Genomic DNA, 13683 nt, shown 5'->3' on the forward strand with positions numbered 1-13683 from the left:
TTCTACAATGAATTAGATCATACCTTCAGTATCTTTTTCAGAAAGTCGTAATAAATAACTACGCGTCACATTTTAGGCCAATACTAGCAGGTCTGCAACAGGGTAGCATTCTGGGGGCATTATTTTTTATTCACTACAGAAGTGGTATTGTTTGTATGCACAACAATCCCACCTTTAAAATGTATGCAGAAGACATCACTTAATTACTTAGTGCTCCAACGGTTTCCCAGTTTGCAACACAGGCTACGGAGTCATCGAGAATACTCTATGAATGGCCTCTAACCAATTCGTTACTGATAAATTATGGCAAAAGCTGTTCTTTTCAGGTACGCAACAAACTTCCCCGTGATCCCAGTCTTGTAGTCAGAGCTGGCAGTTTTGTTTTTCACTCAGTGTCATATCTGAACAATCTCGGGGCTATATTTGAAGAAAGATTATCCCGGAATCTTCAAGTGGAGCTGGTTACAGAATAACTGTCAAAAATAGCTGGTGTACTCTCGAGGTTGCGATATATGTGCCATAACTTATACATCCAAAACATTTTGTATGATGGTCTCTTCACATCGGTATTAAGTTACTGCTTTTTAGTGTGGAGAACTACAACGCGTTCGGACATAAAACAACTTCATGTAATTGAGAAGCGTGTGTGCGTCACATTATGAATGTGCTATGCGGAACCCACACTATATGCGGGCACGAGCACTCAGCATGAGTCAACTGCCGAATTTCTATGAACAAACACTGACTAGGAGGCACAGGTCGCATCTGAAAGCAACCAGTGCATTTCTTTTTGGCATCTATACGGCAACAACAAACTCATGACCCACGGACTACCACGAACTGGTATTTACCAAGGATTCGCCGGGAATTTACCAAGAATACCAATAATGTGTGCCGACAGGAACTATCGCACTCCTTCCAAATAAATAAAACCTATATTTAATAAAGAAAATACTAGTTCTGCTTGGTGTTATATGCGTTGTGATGCTTTTTGCTATGCCTTTTTGTATATTCATAGCTTAAGTAAATAACCTTTGTACTTCTAATTTCTTTCTTGTCTTTAACGAGTTTCTTACTAGCTGTCTTGACTTGGTTTATTTTTTTTCTATCCGCGCCCATTTGTATACATTCGGTTGGTGTGCATATCATGTGCACTATATTTTTGTTTTTACCGCATTTTATTGTCGCTAACTATTGCGCAAACTCCGATTTGCGAGCTGCATGTATGACGCTCTTGCTTTCTTTTTTTTCTATTTTATAAATATGCTCACCACAAGCTCCAAGTTTTCTGCAGGGGGCGCAGGCCCTTAGTCAAGCCCTTGCATAGGCTTTTTGTCTGCGCCCTATGCATCCGTGGGGTGCTGAATAAATTTGACTTGATTTGAATATTTACCTTAAATTGTACCGGCCGCGACGACGGCAGCGATTGGGAGATTTCGTGCGCCCTTGTTCTTCGCCAGTATTTTATACGAATTGTCAATCGCTGTCATGATGACGCATTTAGCCCATGGTTTGAACGGATACACGGGAAACAAGAATAAGCAACAACTACCACCGCCTTGAAACCAATCAAGCAATCGATCTTGATTTTCTTGGGCTTCATAAAGGCATTTAGCACCAATTATCGTTTCGTCTTGCCTGACAAACACGTGTATGGTAGTTGAGGTCCAGCTCTCGTATTTTTAAAAAGTTACTTGCTGAATAGAAACCACATGGTATACATATCAGCCTCTTTATCCGCTACTGCAATAACTAATCAAGGAGTACCTCAAGGCTAGGTCAATCCTTTGTCCAGTACTCTTTTTTCTCTACAACAATGATCTTCTTGAAAATATAAACGTGTCTCATTGCATGTTATATGCCGACGATACGATTATTTTGTTGGCTGATACATGCATTAACGTTGTCACTGCTCAATAAAATACTGTTCTCTGTAGCGTGTACAAGAGGTTCCGTGAAAATTATTTACTTTTTGATCAAAATAAATCTAAATCTTTAGCTTTCCAATCCCGTCAACGTAACTTAACCTTGAGCAGCCATGGTTGCTCAGTGGCTACGGTGCTGCGCTGCAGAGCGCGAAGACGCGGGATCAAATCCCGGATCCGGCGGCCGCATTTCGACGGGGCGAAATGCGAAAACGCCCGCGTGCTTAGATTTAGGCGCATGTTAAAGAACCCCAGGTGGTCGAAATTTCCGGTGTCCTCTCCTACGGCGTGTCTCATAATCAGAAAGTGGTTTTGGCACGTAAAACCCTATAATTTAATTTTTTTGTAGCTTGACCTCACTTCAGGGCAACACACATGACTAATATTTCATTAGCGTCAATGAATGTGTATCATTCCTTTGCATTCACCTCGATTCTAACGTTAAGTTTGTTGATCATATTGCTCACAAATGAAAGATGGCAGCATTGGGCATCCGCGCACTGCTAAGGTACGCTTAATTTTTTTTCTTTTTGTGATCATGGTCTTCATTGTCTTTACTTAACTTTCGGACATAGTCATACCAATTATGGCATCGTATCACGGGGGAATACATATCTCATTTTCATTCATTCACCATTTACAAAATCAGACTATTCAGATTATGTTGCACTGTTTCCGCGTCGGCAACGTCGCTGTCGTTCTTTGCTGCAACAACGTCTTAATTTGTTTTGGTTTAGTGGAACTTTCCTTATTTCATAAAAATGAGAATTGAACTTTTTAGTAATTTACCTGATTCACAGGTTTTAGTAGATAGCAAGTGTACCACGTTTGCTGCTAACAATAACTATTTGTTATCCTACGTTTCTACTAGTCACGGTAAATCATTTTAATCCTTCCGTGCGATCACATTATATAATCATTTACCCATGTCTCGAAAATCCAACGTCTATTTACTTTTATTCAAGAATTCCATAAAATAGTATTTGCTCAATTCTCGATGTTCGTGCGCACATTTGCTACTTTGAATGCATTCTTTTCTATACGATCTATTTATTTCTAAAGTTCTTTTTTCTGCATTCAAGCCTTCTATTTCTCTGATTGAGTTATACTTAGACTTATTTCGTGCTTGATGTATTGGTGCAATTCTTCTCACTGCTGCTAGTATTTGTATTGCTTACATATAACATTCATCAAGGGTGCCGTTGCAGCCTTGCCCTTTGGGATTCTGCACCATGGTTCTGTATATTTTCTGGGCTGTAGTTAATGTGAAATTTATTAGTGTTAAAACTTGACAGAATTAGTCAACCCGTCCGTCGAGCGGCCTTTCTATCCCTCGGTCAGTTTATTTTGTACTTCAAAGCGTGAAGGGCCAGTAAGAAAAAAGCTCTACAGAGCTTGTCAAGGCATCCTAGACCCTCTCCACTTCATCAGCACGGCACATTTCACACTTTAGTGCAGTAATTTATCCGACGCCTCTGTCCTGTGCACAAAGCCTGTGTGGATTTTTCCTATATGCCTTAAAAAATCAAGCATGCAACAACACTTAATACATAATATTTGGTTGAACACACATAAATGCAAGCGAAATGGTTCATGCATAAAACGACATTAGATAGAACAAAAAGGGAAAACATAGGATGCATATAAAATTCATGAAGATGAGATCTACCACTTGAAGTAATTCCAAGATCAATATGCGCTGTACTGTCTCTATTTATTGACGGTGAAGACCACAGTTGAAAAACTGAATCACGAAACTAACGTTTTATTTGGCGAACCTGTGTCCCCAAAAGCACGCGACGCTCGAAGCAAAACGGTAGAGGCAAGCACATTCGGCGCTGCAGAAAATATGATCTGCGGATCCGAAGCGTCGGCTACTTATACATGACTCAGTGAACCTTCCAGCGTAATCGCTGCTGCTCATGTAATTTCTGGCATGTACACCAGTATTCCCGTCGCGCACATATTGATTGCTTCCGATACCAACGGCTCCAACGCCTTGGCTCTCAACAAGATCTGTGCCCAATCGCAAAACACCCTACGACTTCTTAAACGTATATCTAACCGACGAGGGGGACTCAAAAAAGAAAGCCTGCTCCGAATCGTCCAATCCTTTGTCACATGCCACATTACCTACGTTGCTGCGTACCTCAACTGGTACCGGGTTGAGCAAAACAAGCTCGACACCCTCATACGAGGGGTCTACAAGCAAGCACTTGGTCTCCCGCATTGCACCAGCACTGAACTCTTCAACCAACTGGGAGTTCACAACAACCTTTCCGAACTCATTGAAGCCCAACAACGCTCTCAGCTTGAACTGCTCACCCTTACTGAAACGGGACGCTTTATTCTGTCCACGCTTGGCTTCACCTACCATCAGCAACAGATCCCCAAACAACCGATCCCGACCGACATCCGTAGCTGGATCTACATAGACCCTATCCCTAGAAACATGCACCCTGAATATAACAGGGCCCGGCGCCAAGCTCGGGCCGGAGCTATCATAAAAGCCCTTGCCCACGTACCTGGCGTCACATTTATTGATGCAGCCCAATACTCCCATGGCACACGATTTGTGGCCGTCGCAACACGCGATGGAGTCCTACACCACGCCTGCAGCGTCACTACCCACACTGCCGAGACGGCTGAAGAAATGGCCATCGGCCTGGCCACTTTAGATCCCACCTGTCACACCATAGTGTGTGACTCTCGCTCAGCCGTCACTAGCTCTTCGCATCCTCTTCGCTCTTCGCATCCTCTGCCAGGCACCACACTCTAAAGACAGCGTAATCTCCCTAACATGGATCCCGGCCAATGCGGGCTCTGTACCTACACCTCCCCAATCTCAACGAGGTCACTGACTCTATTGCGCGAGGCCTAGTCAACCGCGCCGGAGTCACGGGAGGTGAGTTGGACACCAGGGACAATCTGACAACTTATAACGATCTCGTTAAGGCCTTTTACCTCAGTCGCCGAACCTTCCCTCCGCCTCACCCAAAGTTCAGCCGGGCGCAGGCTACCACCCTGCGTCTACTACAAACAAACACGTACCCTTCACCCGCCCGCCTCCACCTTATATTTCCAGACGTCCACACTACCCCCAACTGCCGGTGCTGTGGAATTCACCCGGCTACGCTTCCGCATATGCTATGGGAGTGCCCAGCACAGTACACACAGACTAACACCACGACTCTCTCGTTAAGGTTGCATGAGGCTCTGCGGAGATCCGCCCTCGACGACCAAACCTGGGCGACCCAGCACGCCCGCGAGGCGGCGGCGAGGCAAGCCTTCGACGTCCCTTCGTGGGAGGCTTAGGCCCGGCCATCATAAAGTGCTGGTTCCACAATAAAAGTTTATTCCTCCTCCTCTTGCACTGAGCAATAACCTTTAATATTTGTTAGCCGGTGAAATGCCGTTACCGGATAAAAATATGGAAATGTGCGTGTCAGTTCCCCCCTCTTAAAAATCACGGTCTCGATGCTACAAAAATAACACGCGAGTAAAAACGAAAGCAAACTATGTAAAGAAAAAATAGCTGAACAATAAAGTCCCAAAGTTCGTTAGCGCTGGTAGAATGGGTTAAGGCGCACCACATGGACAATTTCAGGTTGCGAGCGGCGCCGATGTGATTGCGAAATGCCGTCTGGCACTACCTCACAATACAGTGCTCCAATACGACGGATGATCTTGTCAGGTCCGCAATAGTGTCGCAAGAGCTTCTCACTAAGCCCTCGTTGGCGTATCGAGGTTCAAACCTAAACACGGTCGTAGGGCTGGTATTCGACGTATCATCGTCGACGATTGCAGCGTCGGCTGTCGGTACTCTGCTGGTTCTTGATGACCAGGCGATCGGATTGTCGTGCTTCTTCGGTGCTCTGCAGATAGGCGGCGACGCCAAGGTTCTCTTCGTCGGTGACGTAAGGCAGCATAGTTTCGAGAGTCGTCCTCGGGTTCTTTCCGTAAGCCAGCTTCAACAGCGTGATTTGTGTTGTTTCTTGCATGGCCGCGTTGTAAGCGAAGGTTAAGTACGTAAGGATGGCATTTTAAGCCCTGTGTTCGACGTCTACGCACATCGCTAACATGTCGGCGAGCGTCTTGTTTAGGCGTTCCGTTAGACCATTCGTGTTCGCGTGGTAGGCAGTTGTCTGCCTGTATTGCAGACTGGCTTATGTAAACTCCGCTGTGCTAGCCGTTCCTCGGTCAGTGATGAGCACTTCCGAGCCACCATGTCGGCAAGATTTTCTCGACAAAGAATTTAGCCACTTCGGCTGCGCTACCTTTCGCCAGGGCTGTAGTTTCGGCGTAGCAGGTAAAGTTAGTCGGAAGCAAAGACGATTTCCTTATTCTTGGATATAGACATCGAAAAAGGCCCTAATCAGTCCATCCCGATTTGTTGGCACTATTGGTAAGGAGGTTTGATTGACTGTAACAGTCTCGCGGGCATTGTAGGTGGTGTCTTGCGTCGCTGAGCGCCTCCGCATGTCTTGACATAATTGGTGAAATCGGCGGTCAGGCACAGCCAATAGTACTTTTCGTGTATCCTTGCGAGTGTACAGGAGAACTCGAAGTGCTCGGATGTGTAAATCGTCATGGAGAGATTGCAAGACTTATGGTCGCATTGCTGCGGGCACAATAAGGAGATAGTTTGCGTAGATTGGGGAGACGTTATTCTTTTCGAGGATGTTGTTCTATAGAGAAAATGACGACAATCCACGCTTAAACACCCTAGGGACAAAGTCTGTCCTGCCTTACAAGTACTCGGCAAGGCTCCTTGGTCTTCGGATAGCGTCGTTGGCTTGGACTTCAGGTCGATGACTGCGCCGTATTGGCTCAAGAAGTCTATGCCGAGAATTGCATCTCACCAGCACTGTTGGATGATAACGAAGATAGCAGGAAATGTCGGCTCTCGAACGGTAATTCTTGCCGTACAGATTCCAGTCGGTGTTATCAGGTGCCCTCCAGCTGTCTCGATATGAAGGCCTTCCCATGCAGCCTTAATTTTATTTAACTGGGTAGCGTTGGGTCCATTCGTGACGGAGTAGTCGGCTCCTGTGTCCATTAAAGCTGTGACTGCGTGGCCGTCGAGAAGCTCGTAGAGTTCGATAGTTCTTGGTATTGTATTGCGGTTAAGGTGCGGCGTGGGGTCACGGTTACGTCGCGTTGTCCCAGTGATGTTAGGTCGGGTCGTCAGATCTTATTTAGGTGGCGGTTTCTTAGCTTCGAGACTTCATTCGGTGTGCGTCGTGTCGTCGCTATGTCCCCGAGGTGTTTTCCGCGTTTTTGTCGGCGGCGGTAGACCTTCGGCATTACTACAAAGAGCAGCCACAGCTCCATCGGCTTCTGATTTTAGTTTTCCGGATATAGGCTTACGGGCCGACCACGGGCCAGTCCTATGTATAGTCGGCGCTGTGGCGAGAGGAAACGCCCTGTCAATGGCGAATGAGAATGTCATCGAGGACTCCATTGAGTGACTGTGAGATAGTCGTTGATGTCTCGCGGTCGTTCACCCGGGTGTGGACCCGGCGCGTTGATGGCAAAACCTCGTAGTCCGATTTCGCGTAATGGGCACTGGCGGTAGATGCGACCCGCTTCTCCGTAGTGGTGGTGAAACGGGTGGAGGTAAAGAGCGCCCAACACGTCTGTCTTCCTCGGTCCGTTACAGGGGCTCAATGACGGGAGGGATGGAGGCGGTGGTGGCAGAGGATGGTGATGGAATCGCGGCATGACGTGGTTCTGGCGCGGGTGCGAAGGCAGACTTTGACGGCGAACAGCGGCTGGCTAGGTCATCGCTTCAGTCTGGGGCTGTGGTTATTCTGTCTGCACTTCGGAAGCTCCTAATTACGGCTGGATCTCTTCTCTCTCGGCGTCAGCGTAGCGAAGTTACCCGAGGCTGCGACCGTGTGAGCTCCTCGCGCACGGTTGCTCCTATGGTCTCGCGCACGTCGACGGTGCCTGCTGCTTGGACCTCGTTCTTCGGCATAACCAGTTGCGGTCATATTGTCTGGTGCGTATTTCTAGCGTCTTCTGGATGACCGTGGTTTCCGATGAAAATTCCGTGACTGGCTTCGTTGGATTGCAAATTAGCTCGGCGGACAGGTCTTGCTTCACAGTTCACATGAGAAAACGAACTTTGTTTTCTTCGCGCATGTCGGGGTCACAATGACGAAGCAGGCGGGTCACTTCTTCAGCAAAGAAGGCAATTCTTTTGTTAGGTAGCTGCGTTTGACTTTGTAGAATAAATTCAGCTGTTTCTTTCCGTACGACGTTCGCAAAGGCCTGAAGAAAGCTTCTGTGGAAGAAGTGCCATGATGTTAGGGTGGACTCTCGATTATGAAACCACGTCCGAGCAGAGTCATTGAAAGAGAAATAGACAAGGCATAGCTTGTCCTCGCAGTCCTAGTTGGTGAATGTCACTACTTTTTCGCAAGGATCCAGGCGGGTTCTTGGGTCTTCAGTAAATCATGCGCGGAAGGTCGGTGGCTTCCGAGGTTGTAAAGGTGGCAGGACCGAGGTGGCAGGAGAGGCGAAGCTGGAGCTATCATCATGCCCAGCGACTTGCTGTTGGTCATTCTGGCCTGCTCGACCGTACGCCGGGGGCAGGCATTTTAACCTCTGGCTAGTTCGATGGTCCATGGTGACGTTAGTGTTGCGTTCCGGGTTGGGGCTTACTTCACGGATTCGCGCTGGTGTCCGGAACGTAAACGGTGCAGCACCTCTATCAGATGACTCGTTGCAGTGACGGTGAAGGAAACAGAATTAAAACTGCGAATTGGGAATCTAACTGCTTATTGGATGGTCCTGTCCCCGCAAAAGCAAACGACACCCGAAGCACAACGATTGGAGCAAGCACAGTCTGCGATTGTCGAAATTTCTTCTTCGTATTAGACGTGTCGACTATTTATAAATGGCTCAATGAGCATTTCAACGTAAGCGCTGGTGTTCGCGTGAGCTTTAAAATCTACGCCAGTGCTCCCATCGCTGACATAATTTGATTACAGGAGGCTTAGTGACAACATATACATACTAGATATTTCCGATAGAGAGAGGCGTGTCTTGGTCTGAGCGATAACCTTTGAGAGAGAGACAGAGAGTAAACTTTATAGAAAAGAGCATATGGGCCTAAGTAGCTCTGCAGTGGGCGGTCCCCTCAGTTCAGGAGTCCAGCGGCCTCGGCCGCCCTTCTCGCTCGGGTGACCAGGTTGAGCTGGTCCGTCGAGTCTGAGCTGGACAGCGCTGTCTCCCATTGCCGTGTTATGGGTGTGAGCGGTGGTGTGCTTGCGCAAGCCCATACCATGTGGTAAAGCGTTGCGCATTGATCGCAGTGTGGGCATTTATAGGAATACAGCGCAGGGCTCATGGCGTGGTAGATGTGTTTGTTTGGAGTTTTTGTCATATTACGGCTTCCTCTCGCTTCAAAGCATTATGAGGCGGCGGTAATGTTCTTTGTGAAAAGCGATAGTATTGTATAGGTACGTGTAGGTTAATAGTATAGGCTCGGGGGGGGGGGAACTGGTCGGCGCGACGCTCTCCCGGCTCCCGGTGTGCATGCGCTTGGTCATAGCCGTGTACCTGCTGATTGCCGCGTAAGCAGTCAGGCCCCGGAGTCCACACGACTTGTGTGTATGGTGGGAGCTGGTGCGCTCCAATCAGAATGCGATGTGTGGCCCTGGAAATCTCGGCCCTGGAAAAATTTCTGCATGCCGTCTGAGAGTTTGTCAGAAATATGACGCACTGTCGTCGTGATGGCTAACGCTATAGCTAGTTCCTCTGCCTCCGCAGCGCTCGCTCTGGAAACCGACGACGCATTCATTTCAGTCCCGTGATTGTCGACTACGCTGGTGACAAATGCAGTGCTTCTTGGTGTGCTGGCCGCGTCTACGTCATTATATGACATTGAGGTGGTTGTCATAATTCCTCGCGAGCGCCTGTGCTCGGGCATGTCCCCGTCTGATGTGTAAGGTCGGGTTCATGTTTCTGGGTATTGGTGAGACGTGCATAGTTTCTTGTATTCGTGTTGGGATTTTTGTCAGTGCGCTGGTCTTCCGAACGGAATATCCAAGACGTTTCAAGACGCATTGTCGTGCGTTGTTGCTTGTCCGTCTGGTTTACCAGGTGGGCCTCTATAATTTCCCATGCATTGTTGTGCACCCATGTCTCCTCGAGGCGAAAAGTAGCCGCTCTGGGTGGCAGTCCGAGCGCTTGCTTATACGCCTTGCGTGTCAGCCGGTCGAGTACCTCCACTTCCACACTGCTGAAACTTAAATATAGTGCCGAGTACGCAATACGGCTCATAACCAGAGCCTGCACTAGTTGGATCAGGTCGTGTTCCTTGAGTACCCTGTTCCTGCTGGTAATTCGTTGCATCATGCGCACGACCTGCGTGGTCGTGTATTAACGCGATAGCGTTAAGGAGCTCGTGTCGCAGAAAAGCCGGTGTCGTCGGCGTCGGTGTCGGCGTCCGCGGCGTTGACCGTGAGCGATAAATCACGGCAGGCACTTCATAAATAAAAAGCAACTTCCAAGATGGGCTGGGTGGGAATCGAACCAGGGTCTCCGGAGTGTGAGACGGAGACGCTACCACTCAGCCACGAGTTCGGCGCTTGAAAGCGGTACAAACGCGCTTCTAGTGAACGCGGTGTTGCCTTAAAAACGTGCCGTACAAAGTTATACTGCGGTGTATATCGGTAATTATGAGCATGTAACTTACAGAAGTCGCATTTACACGAGTAGCGAAGTAAGTTTCCGCTACATTTCTTCTGCGCTTACCGCACACGCAGAGCCATCTTGCGGCAAACACAGAAGACCCCCTCCTCTCAATGTACGGCGCTGCCCCGACAGGTGGCGCGCCATGCGCGCATAGGGGCCGCGGACCGGTGCCAGGCGCGTCGCGGCTCCGACTCCCTCTCCCCTGACGACGCTTCGCCGTGCTCCCACGCGGGTTGCAGAATCAAGCGCCGTTCCTTTCTTTAGATCACTATCTATCTATCTCTCTGCCCGTGCCGATCACGACGTTTGGCTGGCGTAGATCGTTTCCCCCTCCGAGACACCGAGTTCTTTGGTTCGTTCCGTTTGCTCAGGTGCACGTTTCGTTGCCGCGCCGAACGCTGCGTTGCTCAACGCTCTCCGTGTGATAGGTGGCCGCAAAGTCCGATGCGGGGCGCCTCGTAAGTGATCCCTGCGCCGTAGCGCATTGTCTTACACCCCTTGGCGGGTCGATGGGAACGCTGTCGCGTTCCACTCTTGAAGGCGAAGCTTACGCGTCCTCCAATTTTTTGTCAAGTCTGTATGGCGCATCCTCCGCCCCCGTCCTTTTGTAATTCTAAGCCGAGAATACGAAGTCTGTCCACCTTGGGGATTTCTCTAGGACCTATTCGCAGGTGGATGGTTGGTGCCTGGGTTGTTTATCGTCCTCTTGAGCACTTCTCGATTATGAGTAGCCTTTGTCATTTGTTAGCCAGTGAAATGCGGTCACCGGATGAAGAAGTACGCGCGTGAATATCATTTAGAGCCGAGTTAAGTGCAGGTATTAACATTTGGGAACCGTAATTTGTCCAATTTCATATATTATTTCAGAAGCGCGTGCCTTATGTTAAGGTAACAAGTCTGTGTGCGGGCTGATAAGTAGGTAACCGGTTGACACAAGCAATGACACGTCTTTTTTTATGTACATTAGTTATATGTCAACTATATGGCGATCTTGACAGCCTGGGGCTGCCTGAATCTAGCATTCCGCGCAGCTCCCGCTTGTCATATCTTATGTTCGTTGCTTAGGCTGTGCAGCCTTGTTGAGGCGATGGTCTTCTATCGCAGTTCCAGAAACCGTGCAATTTCTGCGGTCACCGCGAGGTAGAGGCCGACGCAAGATAATTCGGCACATTTTGTCAATACTTTGTCGTGGTCTGTAACAATTATATATATTTCTTGAATTACGTTGGTGTCTTCGGTAAAATTGTCAGTGGCGATAAAGCGATTCCCAAGATTATACATATTGAAATGTTTCATGCCAGGCCGAGATATAATAAGATCAAAATCAATTCTAGACATAACGAGGCTTCTTACGGTGATTCGTTTGCTTTCTAAATTGAACCTTCGCCTTGGAACACTTTGTCCGGTCCTGACATGTTCCTTCATAAATAGCCTCTCGCATGCTGTGTTTTCGTGGAGTAAAGATGAAGAGAAAGAAGAAAGACGGAGCCACTTGACGCAATGGATTTCAGGTAGGCTTTTTCGTATTGGGGCAACTTTTATTATAGAAGCAGCGTATCCGGCTATTGTTGATATGTTTTAAAAAAGACTGCACGCTTGCTTAGTACCTGAAACGTCCGCAGCGCGGTCTTCTTCACGCTTTTGCACGGCGATCCCCTTTATTAGGCAAGTAAGAGAAAAATGTGGTGTCTGTGTGCGCGATAGCGACGATATGAAAGAGTTGACTGTTTTCCACCGAGGTTTTTCTGCCCATAACTTACGCATTTTTATTCGTGATATGGTGTGGGTGTGTCATTGCAACGCATCTTAAAGCTCAGATTACGTCTCGAAACCAGGCGCCAAATTTGCAATGCTTTTCGTTCGTAAGTACTGTTTTTCATTGGCTGATCGCTTCCGCTAATATGTGCTGCATCACTATTTGCTGGCACAAACGCTTTTAGCGTAAGAAAGTTTTGTGAATACGGGTCCAGATTACTATCCTTCGTTTTACGAATATCCGCGTATTAGAAATACTGCGCATTTTCTAACAACGAATTTGATGACTTCACGCAGATGTCACTTCTACATTAATTATTATTAGGGCGCCTTCTTTCCGGCCTCTCAGATTTCGTGTTTCGCCTTCAAGCCCAGAGCATCACCAATTGGTGGATAATATTGTCCTATAGCTTCTTGCGCATCTCTTTTGCGCCACATACTCTGTCGGTATTCAACCAACCATTGCTTATATCGCTGTCCCATGTATTCGTTACGTTAAAATGCAGTATAACTGTGTGGTCTATTCGGAGAAGCGAAAAGCTTGGTTTCGGTTGCCTCCTTTAGAATCGTATTTGCATGGCGCTCCATTTCTTCGCGTGAGTTGTAGCAAAACCCCTGCCACAAAAATTCTGCAGAGCATTGGAGTTCATTAGATGTGACTTTATTAAACTAAAGGAGAAACTTTTTTTACTAAAGCAACTCAGTTTTTTGCTTTATGCCTATATTATCTTGACTTTAATTGTCCTAAATAAAGACTCCTTTAACCTTGGAAGCGCATGCATGGTTACAGCGTAGTCTGACACTACAGCACTCCAAGCACTCATTTTGCTAATTCATGGGCTATACATCATGAGTTCCTGAAGATCAATAAATACAGTCAAAAGAATTTGAGCTTGTGGTCCCTAATTTCTCCTTTCACTAGATTTCATTTTGATGCGCTAATCTGCGCTTCTATGGCATAATGGTATTGCTTAACAGATTCTTATGGCGATCACCAATTTGTGTGTTTCTAGGAAGGGAGGGAGGATATATTGCGTCTCGCAAAGGAGAAGTACTATGCACACAGGCGTGCGCTCATTTTCTTACTCCTTTTTAAGTATGTGGCACATGCAAACCTTGCATTTTAAACATGAAACTGTGCCTGCCCCGGCAACGACTTAAACATGCAGCCACTAGCTTGAAATTTAACGGAATCAACACCTCAGGGTATACTACACGGTTCTTTTATCTCTTTTTACTTTTTGCATCCGCGTTTTTATCACATCTGCAAGGTCACATAAACACATGTATAGCGAAG

Source organism: Dermacentor variabilis, chromosome 4 (genome assembly GCF_050947875.1).
Source record: "Dermacentor variabilis isolate Ectoservices chromosome 4, ASM5094787v1, whole genome shotgun sequence".
Lineage (NCBI taxonomy): Eukaryota > Metazoa > Arthropoda > Arachnida > Ixodida > Ixodidae > Dermacentor > Dermacentor variabilis.